Source organism: Saccopteryx bilineata, chromosome 1, assembly GCF_036850765.1.
Source record: "Saccopteryx bilineata isolate mSacBil1 chromosome 1, mSacBil1_pri_phased_curated, whole genome shotgun sequence".
Taxonomy (NCBI): domain Eukaryota; kingdom Metazoa; phylum Chordata; class Mammalia; order Chiroptera; family Emballonuridae; genus Saccopteryx; species Saccopteryx bilineata.
This window is the reverse complement of record NC_089490.1, coordinates 358,545,869-358,566,430: the sequence shown is the minus strand read 5'-3', so window position 1 is coordinate 358,566,430 and position 20,562 is coordinate 358,545,869.

The window sequence follows — 20,562 nt, the reverse complement described above, 5'->3', positions numbered from 1 at the left end:
GATATGATTTCAATCTTCTTAAATTTGTTGAGACCGCTTTTGAGCCCTAACATGTGGTCTATTCTAGAGAATGTACCATGAGCGCTTGAAAAGAATGTACATTCTGCTGTTTTAGGGTGAAAGGTTCTGAAGATATCTATTAAATCGAGTTGATCTAAGATGTCCTTGAAATCTGCTCTTTCTTTGTTAATTTTCTTTCTTGAGGATCTATCTAATGATGTTAATGGGGTATTGAAATCCCCTACTATTATAGTATTGCTGTTGATCTCGCCCTTTAAGTCCATCAAAGTCTGCTTTATATATTTAGGTTCTCCTATATTACATGCGTAGATATTTATAATGGTTATATCTTTCTTTTGGATTGCTCCCTTTATCATTATGTAGTGACCTTCTTTATCTCTAACTATGGTCTTTGTTTTAAAGTCCATTTTGTCTGATATAAGTATTGCTACCCCAGCTTTTTTTTCATTTCCATTTGCATGAAATATTTTTTTCCATCCTTTTATCTTCAGTCTGTGTGCATCTTTTGATTTAAGGTGTGTCTCTTGTAGACAGCATATGTATGGGTCCTGTTTTCTTATCCACGCAGGTACCCTATGTCTCTTGATAGGATCATTTAATCCATTAACATTTAAGATTATTACTGATATGTAATTGTTTATTGCCATTTTTTTTTCTTTAAAACTGTATTCCTCTTTTGTTGTATTCTTTTTTTCCTTTGATCTGTTTACAACAGGTCCCTTAGCATTTCTTGCAGCCTTGGTTTGGTTGCAGTGAATTCCTTGAGGTTTTTTTTGTCTGTAAAGCTTTTTATTTCTCCTTCAATTTTAAATGATAGCCTTGCTGGATAAAGTAGTCTTGGTTGTAGGTTCTTGTTCTGCATTACTTTGAATATTTCTTGCCATTCCCTTCTGGCCTCAAGTGTTTCTGTTGAGAAGTCAGAAGTTATCCTTATGGGGGCTCCGTTGTAGGTGATAGTCTTTTTTTCTCTAGCAGCTTTTAATATTTTCTCTTTATCACTTAGCTTTGGTATTTTAATTATGATGTGTCTTGGTGTTGGTTTCTTTGGGTTTCTCCTTAATGGAGTTCTCTGTGCTCCCTGAACATGTGAAATGTTTTCCTGCCTTAATTGGGGGAAGTTTTCTGCTATGATTTGTTTGAACAAATTCTCTATTCCTTGTTCTTTCTCTTCTTCTTCAGGAACCCCTATGATGTGGATGTTGTTTCTCTTCATGTTGTCACAGAGCTCTCTTAGAGTTTCCTCAGACTTTTTGAGTCTCTTTTCTTTTTTCTGCTCTGCTTCCATGCCTTTATTTATCGTGTTCTCTAACTCGCTGATTCGATTCTCTGCTTCATCCATCCTGCTTTTAATTCCTTCCATTGTATTCTTTATTTCAGATATTGTATTTGTCATTTCTGACTGATTTTTTTTTTATTATTTCAATGTCCTTTTTTATATTTGTTATCTCTTTATTTAGGTTTTAATAATGGCCATCTATGGTTGTTCTAATATCTTTGAGCATCCTAACAATCGTTATTTTAAACTCTGCATCTAGTAATTTGGTTATATCTGATTCACTTAGGTCCTTTTCTGGGGATTTCTCTTGGTTTATTTGTGTTGTATTTCTCTGCCTCCTCATTTTCTCTTCACGGGAGTGGCTGTGATCACGCGCTCTACCACCGCGCAGGAATGCGTGCCCAAGTTCAGCTCAGTAGCGGAACTCCGCCTCTTCTGGGCTTTTGGCTCCACCCCTGCAGGAGGAGCCGGCTACCAAGTCAGAGCACAAGCCTGGGTTGCATGGGCGGGGCAAGGCTGTGCTCCTCTGCCCTTGCCCCGGGGCTTTTCTCCACCCTTTCTGGGCTTCCTGCCCTTCTCCCACAGGCTGGATTACAGGCTGCCAGCAGCTGAGTTTGACCACTTTTGCACGCCCCCTTCCCCCAGCCAGGCAAGATTGAGCTCACACCTGAGCCCAGTGGTGGCCAGCTGGCTTCCGCCCCTGCCAGCAGAACCGCGCTTTTGTCTCCCGCTGCCACCGGCCCTCCGGTGAGCCCTCAGCCACGTGGGTGGGGGCATTGCAGCTCGGACCCTAAGACTCACTGCTGTAGACCCAAAAGCTCCCTCCTTCTATGCAACTCTGCTCTGAGTGCTGTGGGGGAGCTTGTTTGGCTGCTCTCCTGCTTCCCTTTGCTGGTATTGCTGTTTCCAGGGGAAATATTCACTTCAGCTTTGGGGAGTGACTCATCCCAGTGGTTAGGGTGGCTATCTCCCAAAATGTTTCTCCCTGTGCCTCCTAGATTACACTCTCTTCCTGTTACTCTGGTCCTCTCCTCTCTCCCTCCGTCCCCAGGAGCCGTGGTTGAGGGTTTGTGAGAGAGATGTTCTGTGCAGTTCCTTTAAGAAGGATCCTGGGTTTGAGAAATCAGACTCTTTCTCACAAACAGTATCCTGACTTATTTCCAGCTAAATACTGTCCTTACACCTCTTCTGGGCTCTGGGGCTGCAGGCTGGGGCTTTGTTCCTGGGGCTCAGGACCCTTCCCCCTCTGCTAAACTCACTTCCCGCCACGCAAGTCTCTCCCTGCTGCCGTTCACTCTGGGGAGCTGGGCAGTCCTCTCCGCATTTCCGCTTTCCTACCAGTCTCGGTGTGGCTACTTCAGTGTTCCTTGGTTGAAGAGTCCTCTTAGTTTAGTCCAAAGTTGGTTTTTCCAGATGATAGTTCTAAAAATTAGTTTGTATTCCACTTTGGTTCTGGGAGGTAGATGTTGGTACGTCTACCTACTCCAGCACCATCTTGTCTCCGTGCATTTTCTGTTCTTTAAAAGAAAAATTATAGGTTTTAGGGAGAGAGGAAGGGAGAAAGATCAATTTGTTGTTCCACTTACTTATGTATTCAATGGTTGATTCTTGGATGTGTCCTGACCAGGGACCAAACCCACAACCTTCGTGTATGAGAACAATGATCCAACCCACTGAGCTACCCGGGTGGGGTCCTGCCATTTTCTTGTTTCTTAGTTCTTATAATGGTTTATTGTGGTTAATTTAAGAGCACTGTCTGAGGTGAACTGAGGCTCTGTCATTGACTAGCAACTTACTACTTAAACTCTCCATGCTCCAGTTTCCTCATGTTTAAAATGAGAATAAAGACAGCACCATCCTCACAAGGTTTTTGTGAAGCTTAAATAAATTCCTGGACACGAAGCACTTAGGACAGTGCCTGGTATACAGTACATGCTATGTAAGTGTTTAATATTGTCGGCATTACGACTGTAGTTTTATTGTAGGAATCTTTTAAAGCCACTTTTCTATTTTGTGAGGGTAAGTTAGTTAAAACCAGATAACATAATCTGTAAATCTACCTCGCTTAACCCTCAGTGACCCTCTCTTTACTGTGGGAGTTCCCCTTCCTCCCTTCCCTTCTAGTAATTTGGGTAAAGTACTGGCCAAGAAACCATCAGACACGCACCATGAATGGGAATGCTGATGCTGATGTTAATCCACATATAAAATGTTACTAATCTTAATATCTTTTTTTAAAATAAAAAGCAAATGTGTGTGTGTGTGTGTGTGTGTGTGTGTATTCTAGTAGTTCTTCTCACACCTCAGTGGATTTCTAGGGTATTTCCTGGGAGGTGCCCACCCACTCCAGAGGCGCCTGCGCATGGCTGAGACTGGATCCCTGGCCTTGGGGAGCTGACAGCTGTGGAAGAAGGATGTGAGCAAGGTGAAGCCTTGGGCTGGGAAACAAATGCAGGGGCAGGAAAGGACAGGCAGAGAAAAGGAAAACTGGCAAGAGCCCAGGAATGGAATTTTAGCTGTAGGCAATCCTGCTCCGAAAGCTCTTCCTGGGTGGTGGGGTTTCAGATCCAGCTTTTCCCGCAGCCCAGCTGTGAGCTGGGATGCACTGAGCACCTCCTGGGGCCCAGAACTGTGCTGGGGGCCTGCAGGGAAGTGGTCACTTCCACAGGAGTTTATGGTCTGATTGCGATGTCTAACAACAACATAGAATTTCAATATGAATCAACTACTTAAATTCACTTAATATTAATTTACATATACATACACTTCATGAATAAACCACATGGCACAAAGTGCTATAATTTACATTTATTTTATTTATTTATTTTTAAAATAATTTTATTTTTTTAATGGGGTGACATCAATAAATCAGGATACATATATTCAAAGATAACAAGTCCAGGGTATCTTGTCGTTCAATCATGTTGCATACCCATCACCCAAAGTCAGATTGTCCTCCATCACCCTCTATCTTGTTCTCTCTGTGCCCCTCCCCCTCCCCCTTTCCCTCTCCCATTTCCCCCTCCCCCCCGTAACCACCACACTCTTATCAATGTCTCTCAGTTTCACTTTTATGTCCCACCTACGTATGGAATAATGCAGTTCCTGGTTTTTTCTGATTTACTTATTTCACTTCGTATCATGTTATCAAGATCCCACCATTTTGCTGTAAATGTTCCGATGTCATCATTTCTTATGGCTGAGTAGTATTCCATAGTGTATATGTGCCACATCTTCTTTATCCAGTCATCTATTGACGGGCTTTTTGGTTGTTTCCATGTCCTGGCCACTGTGAACAATGCTGCAATGAACATGGGGCTGCATGTGTCTTTACGTATCAATGTTTCTGAGTTTTGGGGGTATATACCCAGTAGAGGGATTGCTGGGTCATAAGGTAGTTCTATTTTCAGTTTTTTGAGGAACCACCATACTTTCTTCCATAATGGTTGTACTACTTTACATTCCCACCAACAGTGGATGAGGTTTCCTTTTTCTCCACAGCCTCTCCAACATTTGCTATTACCTGTCTTGCTAATAATAGCTAATCGAACAGGTGTGAGGTGGTATCTCATTGCCGTTTTGATTTGCATTTCTCTAATAGCTAAAGAAGATGAGCATCTTTTCATATATCTGTTGGCCATTTGTATAATTTACATTTAAAGAAAAACTTAGCCCTATTTGAGTTTTCAGAGGAACGGCTTCTTGGAGCTAGTGCCTGTGATAAATATTGAAAGAACAAACTTTCCATCATTAATGCTACAAAAACCCTAACAAACAAAGATACTATTCCTAATGACCCACAACTTGTATAGAGCCACTACAGCCATTACAATATAATCACCATGAGGATGTTGGTCTGTTTTTTATTTTTTTCACTGTTGTGTGCCTATGCCTATGATAATATTTGACACACAGTGGGTTCTCATTTGTCAGATGAATTAAATTTTTAGAGAAACTGTCTGTGAAATGTTAGTTGGAAGCTTCATAGTCTCTCTTTGAATCATAGTATATTATGGTGATAGCAGACCAAATTTAGTCCAAATTCCACTGCTGAAAAACCAAGGTCCAGATTGTTTGAGTAATCTCCTCAAGGCAGTCCAAGACGCCAGGTCTATAACTGAAGTTAGAACCCCTACTTCGTAACTCCTAGCCCAGTGTTTTCTTCATGATCCAGTGGCACCTCCCCAGAAGTACCAGATGGCCACAACTCATCTTTCACTATTCAGACCTTCTCAAGAGCCAGGAAAGAATCTGATTCCAGAAGGTTGACAGAAATGAGGACAGCTAGAAACTTTTCTCTCCAGCTGCTCTGTTTGTGTCTGGCTTTTCTGGAAACCAGTGGTTTCCAATGGTTGTTAAATGTCCTTTTTCTCTCAGGAATGAGGAAGAAGAAACAGAGTAGCATTAAATATGTAGGTACAATTTCAATTATGTAACATAAATACATTCTCTATTTCCATTATTCCCCAAGCAAATTAACCAGGCCAGTAGCCTAATATGTGTAGCTCAATGTTCCACAGGAATATGACCTGAACATCTCAGTGTTCATCATTGTTCTTAAGGTTACATTTTGAATACACATATATTCATAATACACATATATTTATAAATATATGTGTAACTAATATGTCAGATGTAAACTATTACATTTCATATAAAACAAAATTATATACATATACATTATATATCCAACAACCCAGAATTTTAAGTTTTAGGCATAAAATCTGACCTTGTCATACCCTTTTGTCTCTGCATAAATTTACTATCTCAAAGTAACCTCTATAACCCTTTCTAAATAAGAACTTTCTGAACCTTACTATGTTGTTTTCCCCTATTTAAACTTAAATTCATATGTAATAGTTGTTTGAATTTTCAGGCCTTAGTTGTTTGTCAATTCTACCTCCTGAAAGTATTTCAAAACTGCCCAGTTTTCTCCATCTTTACTGTCACAAGCTAGGCCAACAACTATTGTCTCTCAATTAAGACTAATAAAATATGTTCTTAATTCTACTTCCTCCCTTCAATCCTTTTCACACACAACAGTCAGAATAATCTTTAAACAAAGAATCATGTAACTTTTTGGGTTACAATCTTTTCATATTTCCCATAGCTCATGAGCTAAAGACCAGAGTCTTCAACAAAGCCAACAAGGCCCCTGCTGATCTGACCCCTGCCTACTCACCAGCTTCCTCTTGGGCACTGTCCTAGATCTTTGCATTTCAGACATATTCTTTCAGTTTCTGAGAGGAGTCAGCTTTTTTCTTCCCTAGGATTTTTGCCCATGTTGTTTCAACTTCTTAGACTGCTATCTACCGTGACACTTCCCGCACCCCACGCACCTTACGCATTTCTGTGAGTGGGCAGTGGAGCTGGTGGATGGTGGAGAGCCCTCTCTGGTTGCTCAATGCAGGAAGATGAATGGAGAGGAAAAAAAGAGGACTAGTTCTTAGATAAACCACAAGGTTGCCCTTTGGGGACTTATGAAATGACTGGGAAGAATCTGGGTGGGGCGGGATTTTGGCTAGAGTAGGGGCAGAAGAGCTGGCAGGCTAGATCAAGAAATATATTGCTTGGGACCATGTAGGTTTTTGTTTGTTTTGTTTACTTTTACTTTTTTTTTTATTACTTTAAAGTGATGTGACCTGAAAAAGATAAGCTAGCTAAATTTATATTCCCCAGTGAATATGGGTAGTACATAGGCGCTCGTTCTTGTTTATTGTTTGAGATGACTAGAACAGCAGAAACAGTTTTTGTGTACAATGTTTAAGAATGTCTTCAAAATAATAACTTCTATTCATCGAACTACATGTTGCACATTATGCTGCTTCATATTTAAACCTCATAACCACTGTGAATGTTTTTAAATTCTTATTTTACAGAGAAGGATACTGAGGCTTAGAGAGATTAAATCACTTGTCTAAGTCACAGCCAGTAAACTGCAGAGCCAAGGGCCTGATTTCATAGCCTGTGTTCCATCTTCTCATATTGCTCTGCCTTTCTGCTTCCTGAGTCATTACTTAATTTTTGAGTGATATTAATCAGATTTCCTGCAGAATATTTACTTATATATTTCTATTTGCTACTAATGTGTGAACTCCTAGGGTGAAGAGAGCTATTTAATTCCTCATTTTGTCCCAACTGCTTAGAATAATAACTGGTACAAAATAATAATAGCATCCATTGAATATTCAGTGTTAAGCACAGTTCAAAGTACATTATGTATATTAGCTTAATCCTCACCATAACTTTATAAGAACACTTTTATTATCTTTATTCTACCAAATGAAGAAATGGAGACACAAAAAGGTTAAGTAATTTGCCCAAGATGTCATAGAGGCTTTTAGTGCTCACCCCTCCTAGATCTCCCTCTTTCTAAATATGTGAAAGGATCATTTTCCTCACCGTCTTGTAGATACATAGCCTTGTGACTGGTAATGGTCAATAAGCTAGAAGTAGAATTGATGTATGTCACTTCTGGGCTATAGGTTGCTTCTCACTCAAGCATTTAATTGCTGATATGAGACCCTCCAGTGCTCAGAAAGCTGAAATGCATGCACAGCTACAAGATGCTGCAATCTCCGTCACCCTGGACTTCTAAGTGTTTATATGAGAACAACTTTTTCTCCCTGAGGACAGAAATGTAGCATGAGTGAGAAATAAACCTGATGCTTCAAGATTTTACTTTTGATTTGTTACTATATACTATAGAATGAATATCTATATCTCCCTCAAAATTCATTTGTTGAAACCTAATCCCCAATGTGATGCATTTGGAAGTGGGGCTCTTGGAAGGTGATCAGGTCATGAGAGTGGAGCACACATGAATGGCATTGGTGCCCTTATGAAAGAGACCCCTTCTGCCATGTGAACATAATGCAATAAGACAGCCAGTTGTCTATGAATCAGGCTCTCCCAGACACTCAATCTGCTGGTGCCTTGATGTTAGACTTCTCAGTCTCCAGAACTGTAAGAAATAAATGTTTGTTTTTTATAAGTCACTCAGTCTATGGTATTTTATTATAAAAGCCCAAATGGACTCGATTATGGTTCATGTTGACTAATACACAGGATTAGAAGTCTAGTCAGTGATGTAGTGAAGATTTAAATCCAAGCAGATATGACTTTGAAGACCATCTTAAATCACTTCCTTGTAAGTTATAGTAAATGTCAACTGACTAAATGAATGAATAAATGGTAAGAGGCCTTTGTTATTCACTCATTCTTAGTGATCAAGATTCAGTTCAGTGGGAGGTGGAATGCTTTTTTTATTTATTGATTTTTTTTCTTTTTTTATAACTGATTTTTGGAGAGGGGGAGAGAGAGTGAGAGAGCAAGAGAGAGAGAGAGAGGGGAGAGAAGCAGGAAGCATCTACTCATAGTATAGTAGTTGCTTCCTGTGTATGCTTTGACCAGGCAAGCCCAGGGATTTGAACTGGTGACCCCAGTGTTCCAGGTGGATGCTTTACCCATTGCACCACCGCAGGTCAAGCTGCTCTCCTTTTTTTTTTTAAAGAATACTATCTAATTTTCATCTTGAAACACTAGACAGTATTGATATTTATAGGAGATGAATATCTCCAATCAGCATAACCTTCATCTTAACTTTGTCTTTTGAAGGTATTAAGCTAAATTAGAGCTTTCAGGTCTCATTAAAATAGAAATATTAATATTTGGCTGTTTTGATTTAGTCATGTTTAACTCTATATATTTAAGCATGACAGTACCATCAATCAAATGAAACTTTAAACACAATTGGAATCTTCAAAAACTAATAAAAGGCACAGTAAATTTGCTAATAAGAGACCGTTCTCCAAAGAAGATATCCAAAGGTAATTTTGAATTTACTTAAAAAAATCAATCTTTTCCTCTTTTTATAAGACCACAGTGCCTTGAAATTAGATCCTAGTCTTATGATCTTATTTAACCTTAATTACTTACTACAGGCTATATCCAGATATAATCACATTGGAAATTAGGGCTTCAAAATATTAACTTGGGGGGAGGGGTTACACAATTCAGTTTATAGCAGAATGTCACTAAGGAGCCACAGTCTAATGGCCAACGAGAGTGGGACATAATTCAAGTTTAACAGGTTTCTAAATTTTAATAGTTTTCTTGGAGGACCTCTTGTACATTTGTACTTTCTGATGGCAATTATGTCAGGTTATCAAATTTCCCTTTGGGCCTTGTTACCAGGAGCCCAGAGCCCTGGTCCCATCCCAGTAATTAAAGTGGCCCCTATTATTTGAATAGTTGCAGTTTGCCCTTTTTTCCTTGTTTTTTCCCCATTACTGTATTTGTCTCTTTTTATTAGCCAATTCATATTTTATATGAATTAAATCAGGGGTCTCAAACTCGCGGCCTGCCCACCAATTTTGTGCGGCCCACAGACTGGCCCGCAGACTAATCCATGTGGGCCGCACAAAATTGGTGGGCGGGCCGCGAGTTTGAGACCCCTGAATTAAATGATATAAAGTAAAAATTAAAGAAATCGACAATGATTTCAGTAGGCACAGGTTTTTGGTTTCCATTTTTACATACTATCAGTTTGTAGTGGTACTATATTTTTCACTGGAACATATTCTACTTAACAACAAAGAAACAGTGGCTGAATAATGCTTTCTTCCAATGAGGGCTTATTATTTTTCCCATATACTATGTATTACTCTGTGTCTGAGGATTTTATTTTTTCTAACATTTAAATAACCTTTAGGATTAAGTTTTATCAACCTTAAGACATTCATATCCTTCAAGTAAAAAAATCAATATGAGTATAATTAATTTGAGTGTTGAACAAGTTAAGTTGCAAGGTCCTGACAATACCAGACTATAATAAAAATATCTCCTTAACCATGACTGCAGTGGTTAAAATTTAATGCAACATTAACAGTGAAGTATGACTCTTCTAATGGTCCCTGCTCCTGCTTTGTGAAGCTAAGGCAGAATTTATGCTACAAACAGGACTCTGTATTCAAGGAAATATGTAGCTTAGTTTTTAAATATCCCCAGCACATAAAAAAAACCATTTGCTCTGTTTTATGATTTCATGTATTTATTAGTTTGTAATAATAATCACGGCCTCCAAAGGCTGTACATTTTCTGGGAGCTAATGATCTGTCAGGGTTAGAGGCCCAGAGCTTCATGCTGAAACCGTTAATCAGCCCACCAGCCCTTAGCTTATGGGCAACACCTTCTTCCATCAGTCATCATGACTCAGGTCCTGCAAACCAGAGCGTGGGGTTTGGAAAGCCTACCCTGTGGGCTGGCTTCGCTGAATACCACAGCACACTGCTAATCATATCCATGTAAACTAGTGTCAGAAACTTCACACCGCAGAGGACATATCTTCAATGCTTGTCACTCTTCTAAGACCTTGAGGCTATATCTTGAAAGATTAGAATATGAAACAGATAATCATTAGTTTTCTTTTCAAGCTATTGGTCAAGCACTATTAAAAATATTTCAAAATAGCCTGACCTGTGGTGGCACAGTGGGTAAAGCATCGACCTGGAAATGCTGAGGTTGCTGGTTCGAAACCCTGGGCTTGCCTGGTCAAGGCACATATGGGAGTTGATGCTTCCAGCTCCTCCCCCCTTCTCTCTCTCTGTCTCTCCTCTCTCTCTGTCTCTCCCTCTCCTGTCTAAAATGAATAAATAAAAAATAAAGAAAAAAAAATATTTCAAAATATTATACTATAATAGAACATTATTAAATAAGCATTTTTTAATAACTTAAAAACTAGGCTGGTTTTTGTAAACGGGACAGTCACAAACAAACCTAATATCCCATTGTTTTTACTTACAGTTGTACGTGTTATGGTTGACAACTCTAGAGCAGATTATCTGTTGAGAGCACAGCAAGCTCAAACATCTCACTCCTTGGAAGGTCTCAGAACACTGAAGCTGAGAAAAAGTGACTTTTTCTATGGAGGCTGCGGCCCCTAATTTCATCTCAACTCTCAGCAGCCTCTTCAGAGCTTTTGTCCTCCACAACCTTTCTGTGAAATGTTGTCCACTTCCTCTCTCTGGACACTGCTGTTCATTCAGTCAACAAGAACTTATTTGGCACCTACAACACACCAGGCACTCGTTTCTCCACTGGCTTCTGTGCCGCCCGTCTTTCTTTCTTAGTTCTCACACGTCTCGACTCCTCCCCACCTTCCCTGTATCCTCATCCTTCTATTATCCAAGGTTCTCTTGGCCTGCTTAATTTTCTCCCCCTCCCTTTTGGCAGTTTTTGAGGTACACTTAACATACAACAAAAACCACTCATTTAATTGTACAGCTTGATGAATTTGGGTAGATGTACAGAGTTGTGCAACCACCGTCACAATAAAGTTTTGGAACATTTCCATCACCCCTATACTGTCCTTCCTGCTCATTTCTGGCCACAGGCAACCACTGATCTGCTTTTTGTTGCTATTAGTTTGCCTCTTTCAGAGTTTCATATTAATGAAATCATTGAGCATACTCTTTTGTGTCTGGCTTCTTTCCCTTAGCATGATGTTTTCAAGATTCGTCCATGTTACTGAGCGTATCAGTAGTTTGTTCCTTTATACTGCTCAGTAGTATTCCATTGTATGGACATACCATCGCTGTTTTACCCATAGGTCTTTGTAACCACCTGATGCCTCAGTCTCCTAGTTTGTAAAATGAGTATACTACTGGTAACTTAGAACAAAGACTGGCAGCTATTAGGTTCCCGTTAGCTCTGTTATTATGTTTAATAGTTCACTCCTGGGGAGCACATATCTTAACCTGAGGGGCTCACAACAAGACCTTTCAGGGCAGAATTTGACTTCCTGTAAGTCATTACTCACGAATGGTGGGGGCTCTCTGAGTGGGTCTTCCCTGGGCCAGAAAGAGGGAGGCGAGGGAGGTGCCTGCGGTGTGCCTGCGAGGGAGGGGTCAGGTCAGCACCGGAGAGCTGCGGACTGCGGAGTAAGAGGAAGGGGTGAAAGCGGAGCAGGCGGTGGAAGTGCAGACGGCAGGGTGAATAAGGGAATGCGAGGCCTCGCAACGCAACCGAGCTAAGCGGGGCGGAGACAGGGCGTGGCGCGTGGTCCTTTGGCCCCAGCAGTCAAGCGGCGCGGCCGCTGCCTGGGTCTCCTTCCTCCGCGGAGCGAAGGCCCGGCTCTGAGGCCAGTTCCCTGCGGTCGCGCCCGCAGTGGAATCAGAGTCCCGAGGGGTCATCGGAACGTTGTGCTCTCCTTTCTTCCCGGAAAGCAGCGGAATAAGCAGGACAGGGCCCCGCCGCCGGTGGCCGACCCAGCCCTACCGCTGTGCCCTTCCCTCTGTCCTGGGACTGGCGAGCCCGGCCCGGGAGAGCCGGCAATCCCAGACGGGCAGGTTCTGCGCTGCGGTTCCTCGCTCTCTGCTGGGGGAAGGTGTGGGAGCCCAGCACCGGCACAGCTTTGATGCTCAGTTAGCAATGAAGGGGCATAGCTTGTATACTAAATGTGGCAGGAGTTTAGTTTGCAGGAAACTTCTTTATTGAAATACTGAGAGGAAGAGATAGAGTCACTTTCACTCCCAGGCCCCTTCTTCAAATACACAGAAAATATTTGGCTGTTAAAGATGTCCTTTAGAGCAGTGGTCCCCAACCTTTTTTGGGCCACGGACCGGTTTAATGTCAGAAAATATTTTCACCCACTGGCCTTTAGGGTGGGACGGATAAATGTATCACGTGACCGAGACAAGCGTCCAGAGTGAGTCTTAGACGGATGTAACAGAGGGAATCTGGTCATTTAAAAAAAAAAAAAACATCGTTCAGACTTAAATATAAATAAAACGTAAATAACGTAAGTTATTTATTCTTTCTCTGCGGACCACTACCAAATGGTCCACAGACTGATACCGGTCCATGGCCTGGGGTTGGGGACCACTGCTTTAGAAAAAGGGGCGCTCAGCTGGGAATCAAGATAGTCCATGCAAACTGTAATAATAATAAAAAAAAGGCTAGTCCACGCTCTATCACTAGTGTCCCTCTGTTACTTCAGATGAGTCAGTTAACTTTCTGGGTTTACCTCATTTTGTCCACTGTAGACTGATCTCCATGACTTCTCAGTTCTATATTCTATAAAAGACAGTTGGGGGTAACCGAATAGCCTCAGCTTGTGTATCCGTAGTCACAGGTGGCAGCTGCAACCTCCCATACCTTCTGCAGCCAACAATTACTGCCAAGAGAATGCAAGGAGCTCTGGACACGTGGTAGATAGAGAAGCCCTGTATTCAAAAGCTATCATCAGTTAGCAGTTACTGTGAAGCCCACCTTTCCTTTCAGAGTCTTTGTCATTTGGGAGAATGAATACTCAATGTGTATGTAGTATCCCGGGATCTGGGAGGAGGAAGGCGGAGGAGGCTCTCAGATTGGCAAGAGGATGCAGACTGTATAAGAGCCAGGCTGGTGTGGTGCTGCTGTCAGTGGACCCTGATGTAAACACATGAGGACACAGACTTGAACAGCCAGCTGTTCTGGGGCCGGGTCAAGCACATCTTCCTGAGGGTCCCCAATGCCCTACCAAGTGTTCTAACACAGATGACTAATACAAACCTACTTTATCAAAGACCCTGTGTAATTATGATTCCCATGAAGGGGACCGGGCAAGGGATGAACAAGAGTATGTGGACTCTTCAAGGCTGTATCTTACTCATATGTTTTTCCCTAGCAGAGAGCCTTGCATACAGCTGATTCTCATTTGTGTTTTTTAATTTAATTCTAGAACCACAGAATGAAAAGCATGAGTGAGTCAAGACGTGACTCTCCCTCCCACCCTCACCCCCGCAAGGAAAAGAAACAAAAACCCTCTGATAACAACACTAGAAACCCTTCCCTTGTTCATATGATCCTTGTTGCTTGCAATTCTTTTAATGGTAGACAATGGCTTTCATTCTGTATTTGGGCTATTCTTGCAATATTGTGTTCCATTCTGGGCGATGCTTTTGAAGACGGATTTTATTGAGCTGCAACATGTTCAAGAGTGGGTGAGCAAGATTGTTAGAAGCCTATAAATCATGTCATATAAGGAGCAGTTAAGCATATATGAACTGCAGGGATATAGTACTCAGTAGGAAGGTGACAGCTGCCTTCAAACAATGTAAAAGGCTGCCAAGAGGAAAAGGCCTTACTTTATGTTTTGTAAGTACGGAGAAATTGTAGGGGGCTAATTTTGGCTAATATGACTGAAAACCTTTTAATGATTAGAACAGTTCAGAAATAGAATGAGCTGCCCCAGGAGGCCTTGATTTACAATCAGGGGAGGTACTGACTCAGAGGCTGGATGCTGTGTGTGGGATTATTTTAGAATTGAGGCAAAGGATGAGAATTAGGGAAAAAAGACTTGTAAGGTTACTTCTAGACAACTGATTCTGTTAAGACTATCTAACCTCAACTGAATCACTGAAGATCTTTTCCTATTTCCAAACTCTGGGAGTGGGGTTGGGGATAGGGAGTTTGGTTGGGGTTCAGGTGGGGTGACTAAAGAACTGTAAAGAGGAGGGTAGTAGTCAAGGTGAGAAAGAGTCCAAGAAAGAGGACACTCTGAAAGGAAGGCTGCCTCAGCCCACTGCCCAGGTTTTTGTTTGTTTATTCCTTTCTGGGATCAGTTCTGTGTACCTTTGTATGGAGGGATGCCGTGTGGCTTAGTGCGCATGCTGGGCATTGCTTTTTCTCCCTCCTTCCTACTATGTCCTCTCTGGAAGCCACTCTCTATTTGCCTGTTGTCAACTCTGGGGAGTTGGAGTGGCAGACTTAAAGATGAAATGACAAGCATTTTTAATTAACCAGTGGCATCTAGATTTGTGTTCTATTTTTAATCCTTCCCTGTTATTGTGCAGGTCAGTGCATAGAGGTTTGATTCATATATCCAATGTACTTCTCTTGCTTCTCTTGCCTTGACTTTTAGTGAGTTTTGCCAGCCTTATTTGATAATGTTTTTATTGCAGCCCAGCTTCATAATCTGGGGTTTATCTTCACATAATACAGTGTCCCAAAGACAAAGCTGCCCGGCGTGTAGCCGCAGCCTAATGGTCCACACATTTCCCCTCTCATTTTACACTATAGCTGCATCTGGCACGCCCTGTAACTTCCTTTTTCATTTACTGGTATGAGATGTAAAAACATTTTTAAAGTAGAAACATACTACACAGTGTAAACGACTATTATGGATAATATGCAATTCTTAGGGGAAAGTTTCTGTAGATATTTACTAGTACCTTACCAGCCGAACATGGCTTATTGGTTTTATGATACTGCTATTAGGTGGCTAAAGCTGTTAGTGTAAATCGGCACCTATTTTGTGACTTGATGTGTCTGTAATTTTAAAATAGCGTTTCTCCTAGATGCATGGTCTCAGATGAAGTTTCATCATGGATCCTAACTTTCTTTTATTTTTTTAAACTATTAAAATTTTTTTTTTCTGAAGTGAGAAGTGGGGAGGCAGAGAGACAGACTCCTGCATGCGCCCGACCGGGATCCACCCTGCATGCCCACTAGGGGGCGATGCTCTGCCCATCTGGGCCATTCATTGCTCCATTGCAACTGGATCCATTCTACCTCCTGAGGCAGAGGCCATGGAGCCATCCTCAGCGCCTGGGCCAACTTTGGTCCAATGAAACCTTGCTGTGGGAGAGGAAGAGAGAGACAGAGAAAAAGGAGAGGGGGGAGGGTGGAGAAGCAGATAGGCGCTTCTTCTGTGTGCCCGGGCTGGGAATCGAACCTGGGACTTATACACGCCGGGCCAATGCTTTACTGCTGAGTCAGCCAGCTAGGGCATGGATCCTTAACTTTCTTACTCAAAACATCATGTACCACTTTGATACACTTTATCAAATAGTAGAAACACTTTCTTCTCTAAACTTCATACTTCATAAAGTTGGCAACTTGGCAACAGAAACTTATTTTCTGCTTAAAAATTAAAATCACAATCTGCACTTTGGGGAGCAAATGCTTAGGAAAATAACCATTTCTACCCAAAGTACATCAAGTCATGACTGGCTGCAGCTGAATCATCTTACAGTGCTGCTAGACATATCAAATAATACTTATTTGCAATCAAATTATTGCAATGTGTACTATGTGTTAATATTACAGATTTACTTTTAGATATAACCATCTTCAGGCCAACTACCTATGATGTACTTGCTCATATATTAGCTTGATTTATCTCTTTTCAAAGACCTGTATCTGCCTTTTTCCAACAAACCTCTTGGGTAACAGGTAGTGTGGAGGTGTGTGCATATGAAAACCATATAAATGTTTATTATATGGATGAATAGAGCTTACTCTTGTTTGTCATATTTTAATTATCATCCGTTGTAACCAGATGAGCACCAGTATGAAAATGCTGTTGGCTATAACAAAAAATTCCAAATAAGTTATCATAAAAAAAAAAAAGATAAGCCAGAAAATCAAATAAGAAATAGAAGGTTCCTATGGATTATTAACATGTTTCAGCTGCAAAGAAAATGATAGTGGCACACTGGGTAAAGTGTCGACCTGGAATCCTGAGGTCGCGGTTTGAAACTCCGAGGTTGCTGGCTCTGAGCATGGGCTCATTAGCACGAGGTCTTTGGCTTGAGTAGGGAATCATACACATGATCACAAAGCTCTCAATCTTGAGCCCAAAGGTCACTGGCATGAAAAGCCCAAGGCTGCTAGCTGGGGACATTGGCTCATGCTTGGTCAAGGCATGTATATGAAACAATTAGTGCACAACTAAAGTGAAAGCAAATATGAGTTGATGCTTCTCACCCTTCCTGTCTCTCTCAAAAAATAAAAAGAAAACAGAAAATGAAGATATGATATTATATTCAGAAAATGTGAATTTAAAAAATCTCAAACATTTCCAATACTTTGTCTTATAAAAAGAAAAAAAAAGATGCTTAAAACAAACATTTTAAACATGACAAAAAAGGATCTAGGCACTTATCCAACCCACCAAAGTTGATATTTATCAGTATCAAATATTTTTCATTTTAATTCTTAGCAATTATTGAAAAAGGAAAGAAGAGAAAATATATTTAAAAAGCCTTAGTCAAGCCCTGGCTGGTTGGCTCAGTGTTAGAATGTCGGCCCAGCATGTGGAAGTCCCAGGTTCGATTCCTGGCCAGGGCACACAGGAGAAGTGCCTTTTTGCTTCTCCACCCTTACCCCTCTCGTTTTTCTCTATTTCTCTCTTCCTCTCCCACAGCCAAGGCTCCACTGGAGCAAAGTTGGCCCTGGCACTGAGGATGGCTCCATGGCCTCCGCTTTAGATGCTAGAATGGCTCCAGTTGCAACGGAGCAAAGCCCCAGATGGGCAGATTATTGCCTCCTAGTGGGCTTACCAGGTGGATCCTAGTTGGGTGCATGCAGAAGTCTGTCTCTCGCCTCCCTGCTTCTCACTTAAGAAAAATACAAAAAAAAAAAAAAAAAAAAAAGAAGGTCTTAGCCAGGTCTCATTGTCAGATATAAGTTCTAATAGGTTTTACAGAAACCTCATCTCTCCCCCAGAAGATTGAAACAAAGACAAGGCCAAAAAGCTGTGCAAATGTTTATATATGTTTGTCTATCAAAGACGAAGACAGTGAACATCAGGTAGCTAGTACTTCTGGAGATCATTGCAGTGAAGATCTTAAAACTGCCTCGGACTGTTTTCATGATAGGCTTCTAGCAGGTTCTGAAAGCAGAAAAAGGCCCACAAGAAAATCATTGTTGGCCTTGTATTAGGAGTTGCCGTCTCTGAAATAAACAGCTGTCCTCATAGCATAGAGCTTCCTTTGTCAGCCAGCCCATCTGTGCTGGAATTGGAAACATGGAACTCAGAGGATGAATTTTGGGCGGAGGTCCTGAAAGATAAGAGGGCTTCTCAAACCCTCAAAAAATAGGCAGCAGTTTTGATCACAGTTAAGAGTTTTCCAACTCAAATGACATAAAAAAAAAAATTGGGACTTGTTCCCAGGAGACACAGCAGTCACTGTAGATATTTTTCTTCAGCAACTCCTGAGCATGTCAGGGATGGGAGTGGGGAAAGGCATCGCCATTTTATAATTCTGCAGAAACCGGGCAGAGATCTTTAAGTGGAGAAACAGTTCACAAGTACAGCTGCTTCAGTCAGAGCAACTTAAAATCCTCTAAGAGAGAGAAAATAAGATAAAATAAAATAAAATTTCTAAGAGAATTGGGAGCCATGTGGACATAAGAGAAGGCTACTCAGATTTTTTTTGTTCTTCAGCCATGGCTACCTACTTGCTCTTCAGAAAGAGAAATAGTACATTTGGATGAATAGCCTCTGATTTGAATTTGATGAGAAGAAGCATGTTATGGCTAAAAGGATCTGGAAGGCCTGACCAGGCAGTGGTGCAGTGGATAGAGCATTGGACTGGGATGTGGAGGACCCATGTTTGAAACCTCGAGGTCGCTGGCTTCAGCGCAGGCTCATCCAGCTTGAGCGCAGGCTCACCAGCTTGAGGGCAGGGTTGCTGGCTTGAGCATGGGATCATAGGCATGACCTCATGGCCTCTGGCTTGAAGCCCAAGGTTGCTGGCTTGAGCAAGGAGTCACTCAGTCTGCTGTAGTCCCCTGGTCAAGTCATGCAAGAGAAAGCAATCAATAAACAACTAAAGAGCTGCAACAAAAAATTAAGCTTCTCATCTCTCCTCCTTCCTTCCTGTTCGTCCCTCTCTCTGTCTCTGTCTGTTTCTGTCACACAAAAAAAGAAAAGAAAATTAAAAAAATGTAAAAGGGTCTGGGAGTATATTTTGTAACATGCTGGATGCTAGTGATGGAGTTCATTTGATGCTAAAAAATGTCTGGAGACTGTGAGTCTTATGGAAGACAATAATGAAGTCTCAGGAAAAAAAAATGAGGTCTCAGGTATTATAACTATAGTACTTAGCAATTATAGCTGGAGGGAAAATGTGTTTGCATCAAGTTGAAAAAAAAAGATGAGATAAAATACATTCAGATAAAAATATTCACCTTAAAAAGTGAGCATGAGCCTGACCAGGTGGTGGCGCAGAAGATAGAGCATCGGACTGGGATGTGGAGGACCCAGGTTCAAGACCCCAAGGTCGTCAGCTTGAGTGCAGGCTCATCTGGTTTGAGCAAAACTCACCAGCTTGGACCCAAGGTTGCTGGCTCAAGCAAGGGGTTACTTGGTCTGCTGTAGCCCCCCAGTCAAGGCACATATGAGAAAGCAATCAATAAACAACTAAGGTGTCGCAACAAAAAAACTAATGATTGATGCTTCTCATATCTCTCCATTCCTGTCTGTCTGTCCCTATCTATCCCTCTGTCTGACTCTCTCTCTGTCTCTGTAAAAAAAAAGAAAAAAAGAAAAAAAAAGAAAAAAAGTGAGCATGATACTAATATTCCTAAAGAGCCTTGGTGAAAATAGCAACCATGTGATTTTTTTCCTGAGGATATTGAGGCCATTTGCTTACTCCATTTCTTCCTTTCATTTGACCCAATTGATATTTGTGCTTCCTGTTCTCCTGAGACCCTTAGATCTCTTGTCAAATGCATCAGTAGCATACATCTTGTAAAATCCAAAGAGTAGGTCTCTGTACTCTTATAACTTGAACTGTTAGCAGCACTGACACAATTGGTCCCTTATCCTTTCTTTTTTATTTTTATTTATTTATTTTTTTCCTTATCCTTTCTTGACTACTTGCTTCTATTAGTTTTGGGGATGCCATACTCTTTTTGGCTTTTTCTCACTTTTGGCTGCTCCATCTCAATCTCCTTCCCCAACACTTCTGCTTTCTTCTGACTTCTAAGTATTTGAGTGTCTCTGAGCTTAGACCTTGGCCTCTTCTCTGCTCTTTCTTTTTCACTAAGACAGTTCTATAGCTTTGAATACCATCTATAGGCTGATCATTCTGAAGTGTGCATTCTGTCTTCAGACTCTCTCCTGAATTTCAGACTTGTATTTTCCAACTGTCAAGCTGGCACATTCCCTTGGGTCTCTTTTTTTTTTTCTTTTTTTTTTTTCCTTTGTCATTTCTTAAACATTTATTGTTCTTTTTTTTTTTTTAAATAAATTTTTATTAATGTTAATGGGATGACATTAATAATTCAGGGTACATATATTCAAAGAAAACATGTCTAGGTCATCTTCTCACCAAATTATGTTGCATACCCCTCGCCCAGAGTCAGATTGTCCTCTGTCACCCTCTATCTAGTTTTCTCTGTGCCCTTCCCCCTCCCCCTAAATCTCTCCCTCCCTCCCTCCTGCGTCCTCCCTCCCCCCACCCCTGGTAACCACCACACTCTTGTCCATGTCT